This window comes from Staurois parvus, unplaced genomic scaffold (genome assembly GCF_062004578.1).
Source record: "Staurois parvus isolate SC_StPar_1 unplaced genomic scaffold, SC_StPar_1.0 ptg002476l, whole genome shotgun sequence".
Taxonomy (NCBI): Eukaryota; Metazoa; Chordata; class Amphibia; order Anura; family Ranidae; genus Staurois; species Staurois parvus.
This window is the reverse complement of record NW_028320272.1, coordinates 1-5,872: the sequence shown is the minus strand read 5'-3', so window position 1 is coordinate 5,872 and position 5,872 is coordinate 1. Positions and strand designations below refer to the sequence as shown.

Genomic DNA, 5,872 nt, shown 5'->3' with positions numbered 1-5,872 from the left:
GGTAGGGTGTGGAACCAAGGGACGGTGCTCAGAGGTGGGTAGGAGAGGAACCAAGGGGCGGTGCTCGGAGGTGGGTAGGAGAGGAACCAAGGGACAGTGCTCAGAGGTGGGTAGGAGAGGAACCAAGGGACGGTGCTCGGAGGTGGGTAGGGTGTGGAACCAAGGGACAGTGCTCGGAGGTGGGTAGGAGAGGAACCAATGGGCGGTGCTCGGAGGTGGGTAGGAGAGGAACCAAGGGCGGTGCTCGGAGGTGGGTAGGAGGTGGTACCAAGGGACGGTGCTCGGAGGTGGGTAGAAAAGGAACCAAGGGACGGTGCTCGGAGGTGGGTAGGGTGTGGAACCAAGGGACGGTGCTCGGAGGTGGGTAGGAGGTGGTACCAAGGGACGGTGCTCGGAGGTGGGTAGGAGGTGGTACCAAGGGACGGTGCTCGGAGGTGGGTAGGAGAGGAACCAAGGGAAGGTGCTTGGAGGTGGGTAGGGGGGCGGAGACAAGGGGTGACTTAGAAGGTGGGAGTTCCTGAACCTATTCCCAAAGAGGAACAAAAAAAAAATCTGTTTGATGTGTTTGGGGTCAGTCCCTATTGACAAGCATTGTTGGAGGACATGTTGGAGATCTTCTTGCCTGGAGGTCCAGCCTCCAGGAATGGTCAGATGGCCCAGCACACTCCCTTCAGTTGGCTGTTGAGCCAGACTTTTCAGGCCCCTGATATCTCACCAAAGACTCCACAAAATACGTAAAAATGTAAAAATATATATTATATATATTAAAGAATTGTAAAAAAAATAATTAAAAAATCGTAAAAACAAAATCAGACTAAAGTTTCTAGTCAGACCAGGAGGCCACACCCACTGGTTTGCCGCAGGTCACCATCTCTGGTAGGGGGCCCCAGTGCATTCATACCCCTGATATCTCACCAAAGACTACACAAAATACGTCAAAATGTAAAAAAATATATTTTAAAGAATTGTAAAGAAAAATAATTAAAAATTGTTAAAAATAAAAACAGACTAAAATTTCTAATCAGACTAGAAAACCACACCCAATTTGTAGCATTTAGCCACACCCATCTTCCTGGTAGGGGGCCCCAGTGCATTCAGACCCTTGATATCTCACCAAAGACTCCACGAAAAACATAAAAATGTAAAAAAAAATATTTAAACAAAATTTAAAAAAAAAGTAAAAATTTAAAAAAAAAAACAAATCAGACTAAAATTTCTAATCAGATTAGAAAGCCACGCCCAAGTTGTAGCATAATTTAGCCACACCCACTGTTTGCAGGTCACCATCTTCCTGGTACGGGGGGCCCCAGTGCATTACTTTGCCCAGGGGACATGATGCTATTAGGACGGCACGGGTTACGGTTACGTGAAGTCACATGTCTGATTCTGCCCAACCCAGTACAATGCCAACCTATGTCCTCCGATAATTTCTCCGAAATGTAGGCTGTTGGTGGACCTTTTCCTTCGATGAGATCTTTCATTCTTGACTTTTTTTTGGTGGACCTTTTCCATCGATAAGATCTTTCATTCTTGACTTTTTTTTGGTGGACCTTTTCCATCGATAAGATCTTTCATTCTTGACTTTTTTTTGGTGGACCTTTTCCGTTGATGAGATCTTTCATTGTTGACTTTTTTTTGGTAAACCTTTTCCATCGATGAGATCTTTCATTCTTGACTTTTTTTTTTTGGTGGACCTTTTCCTTCGATGAGATCTTTCATTGTTGACTTTTTTTTGGTCAACCTTTTCCATCGATGAGATCTTTTATTCTTGTCTTTTTTTTTGGTGGACCTTTTCCATCGATGAGACCTTTCATTCTTATCTTTTTTTTTTTTTGGTGGACCTTTTCCATCGATGAGATCTTTCATTCTTATCTTTTTTTTTTTTGGTGGACCTTTTCCATCGATGAGACCTTTCATTCTTATCTTTTTTTTTTTTGGTGGACCTTTTCCATCGATGAGACCTTTCATTCTTATCTTTTTTTTTTTTTGGTGGACCTTTTCCATCGATGAGATCTTTCATTCTTGTCTTTTTTTTTGGTGGACCTTTTCCATCGATGAGACCTTTCATTCTTATCTTTTTTTTTTTTGGTGGACCTTTTCCATCGATGAGATCTTTCATTCTTATCTTTTTTTTTTTTGGTGGACCTTTTCCATCGATGAGATCTTTCATTCTTGTCTTTTTTTTTGGTGGACCTTTTCCATCGATGAGACCTCTCATTCTTGACTTTTCTTTTTTCCAATGCAGGCAAACGGATTACCCAGGAAATGTGGAATTCTACCAGCTTCCATCCTGAATATTTCCTACTGATTGGAATTCCTGGCCTGGAGGACTCACATCTCCTGTTCTCCTTCCCTTTCTCCATCATGTATGTCTTGTCACTGCTGGGAAACTCTACGTTGATACTGGCCATCTCAGCCAATGAGATTCTCCACCAGCCGATGTACATCTTCCTGACCATGTTGGCAATCAGCGATGTCCTCCTGAGCTCTTCTACCGTCCCGAAGACCCTCAGCATCTTCTGGTTCAATGCTCACGAGATCTCCTTCAACGGATGCCTCACCGAAGTGTTCTTCATCCATTTCACTTTCGTTGTAGAGTCGGCCATTCTGCTCTTCATGGCCTACGACCGTTACTGCGCCATCTGTCACCCGTTAACCTATTCCACCACCGTCACCAACCCCTTCGCAGCAAAGGCCGCCATGTTAGCCGTTTTCAGAAGCTTCTGCATGGTGGCGCCATTCGTCTTCTTACTCAAGAGATTACCTTTCCAGCAACGCAACGTGATAGAGCACACCTACTGCGAGCACATGTCAGTGGCCAAGCTGGCTACCGCCGACATACTAGTCAACGTGGTGTACGGACTGGTCATAGCGGCTTCTTCTTCCGGCCTGGACATGATCCTCATTATAGTGTCCTACGGTGTGATCATCTCGGCGGTTCTGAGGCTCCCATCCTCAGAGGCTCGTTTCAAGGCCTTCAACACCTGCGTGTCCCACATCTGCGTGATCGTTCTCTTCTACGTCATTTTTTTCTTTTATAGCTCACAGGGTCGGCTACAAAAACATTTCTCTGCAGTTCCACATCATCTTTGCCAATCTCTACGTCCTCGTTCCTCCCATGATGAACCCCATCATCTACGGCATCAGAACCAGAGAAATACGGGAGAAGACATTCGTCGCTTTTGCTAGAATGACCAGTAATAGACCAAGAAGGGTGGTGACCTTCCTCTAAGGATGTGGTTCTGGCTTCGTGTATAAAATGGTAGAGAAAAACGTTTTTGGTGATCCTTCATCCGACATCACTGGTAGATGGTTCTCTTCCACGAATAATCGATCTAGGTTCAGATTTAGGGTGGGAATATATTCCAATGTGTTCTTAGACCGGCTGAAGGAGGCTCTCATATCTTAGATGTGGTCTCTGGACCTCTAGATCGTCCAAATAAAATTGATCTGAAATTTAACATTCTCGTTCTTTTTTTTTTTCTGCTCTCTTCCTATCTAACAAAAAGAGATGGGCCGTTCGAGTCGAACGTTCGAAGCTAAAGAACTTTCCACTTCGAAATCGATGCCAGTCTACGAGACTGGAACTTGCAAATTCAAGAGCGCCCATTTTCAAAGGCTTCTAGGCAAGGTATTGGTCATATAAGGGGTCATGGGGACTCGGGGACTGTCCCTAAAAGCCATACCAGGACCTTTAGGCCTGGTAGGACTTTTAATTGGAATCTTATCTCCAAAAATGGAGGTAAGAAAAAAGCGTGAAGTCCCCTCCAATCCTTACCAGACCCTTTAGGTCTGGTAGGAAGATTAGGAGGGACCCCCCAATCCATAGAAGACCCATTAGGTGTGGTAGGAAGGTTAGGAGGGCCCCCAATCCATAGCAGACCCATTAGGTGTGGTAGGAAGGTTAGGAGGGTCTCCCCAATCCTTAGCAGACCCATTAGGTGTAGTAGGAAGGTTAGGAGGGCCCCCCCAATCCATAACAGACCCATTAGGTGTGGTAGGAAGGTTAGGAGGGACCCCCCAATCCATAGCAGACCCATTAAGTGTGGTAGAAAGGTTAGGAGGGCCCCCAATTCATAGCAGATCCATTAAGTGTGGTAGAAAGGTTAGAAGGGCCCCCCAATCCATAGCAGACCCATTAAGTGTGGTAGAAAGGTTAGGAGGGCCCACAATTCATAGCAGACCCATTAGGTGTGGTAGGAAGGTTAGGAGGACCCCCTAAATCCATAGGAGACCCATTAGGTGTGGTAGGAAGGTTAGGAGGGACCCCCCAATCCATATCAGACCCATTAGGTGTGGTAGGAAGGTTAGGAGGGACCCCCCAGTCCATAGCAGACCCGTTAGGTGTGGTAGGAAGGTTAGGAGGGACCCCTAATCCATAGCAGACCCATTAGGTGTGGTAGGAATGTTAGGACCCCCCAATCTATAGCAGACCCATTAGGTGTGGTAGAAAGGTTAGGAGGGAACCCCCCAATCCATAGTAGACCCATTAGGTGTGGTAGGAAGGTTAGGAGGGACCCCCCAATCCATAGCAGACCCATTAGGTGTGGTAGGAAGGTTAGGAGGGACCCCCCAGTCCATAGCAGACCCGTTAGGTGTGGTAGGAAGGTTAGGAGGGACCCCTAATCCATAGCAGACCCGTTAGGTGTGGTAGGAAGGTTAGCAGGGCCCCCCAATCCATAGCAGACCCATTAGGTGTGGTAGGAAGGTTAGGAAGGACCCCTAATCCATAGCAGACCCATTAGGTGTGGTAGGAAGGTTAGGAGGACACCCCCAATCCATAGCAGACCCATTAGGTGTGGTAGGAAGGTTAGGAGGGCCCGCCTATCCATAGCAGACCCATTAGGTGTGGTGGGAAGGTTAGGAGGGTCCCCTTAATCCATAGCAGATCCATTAGGTGTGGTAGGAAGGTTAGGAGGGCCCCCCAATCCATAGCAGACACATTAGGTGTGGTAGGAAGGTTAGAAGGGACCCCTCAATCCATAACAGACCCATTAGGTGTGGTAGGAAGGTTAGGAGGGACCCCTCAATCCATAACAGACCCATTAGGTGTGGTAGGAAGGTTAGGAGGACCCCCCAATCCATAGCAGACCCATTAGGTGTAGTAGGAAGGTTAGGAGGGTCCCCCAATCCATAGCAGACCCATTTGGTGTGGTAGGAAGGTTAGGAGGGACCCCTCAATCCATAACAGACCCATTAGGTGTGGTAGGAAGGTTAGGAGGACCCCCCAATCCATAGCAGACCCATTAGGTGTAGTAGGAAGGTTAGGAGGGTCCCCCAATCCATAGCAGACCCATTAGGTGTGGTAGAAAGGTTAGGAGGACCCCCTAATCCATAGCAGACCCATTAGGTGTGGTAGGAAGGTTAGGAGGGTCCCCTAATCCATAGCATACCCATTAGGTGTGGTAGAAAGGTTAGGAGGACCCCCCAATCCATAGCAGACCCATTAGGTGTGGTAGAAAGGTTAGGAGGACCCCCCAATCCATAACAGACCCATTAGGTGTGGTAGAAAGGTTAGGAGGACCCCCCAATCCATAGCAGACCCATTAGGTGTGGTAGGAAGGTTAGGAGGACCCCCCAATCCATAGCAGATCCATTAGGTGTGGTAGGAAGGTTAGGAGGGCCCCCAGAGTACTTTTTTTTCTTTAAATCTTATGGGGTTCCTCCTAAAAGCTATAGCAGGACCTTTAGGCCTGGAAGAACTTTTAATTGGAATCCCACCCCCCACAAATGGAGGGAAAAAAGCGTGGGGTCCCCCCTAAATTCCTAGCAGACCCTTGATCTGAGCTCAGGTCTGGCAGGCCAGAAAAAGGGGGGGTAATGATTGAGCACCCACCCTGAGGCTTACCAGGCCACCTACCCTCGGAGTTGG

General features: G+C 47.3%; 1 pseudogene; it reads left to right on the top strand.

The window, feature by feature from the left end:
- The first annotated feature begins 2,265 nt into the window (after window positions 1–2,265).
- Window positions 2,266–3,461, top strand: LOC149430744 (olfactory receptor 52B2-like; annotated as a pseudogene).
- Window positions 3,462–5,872: the final 2,411 nt, after the last annotated feature.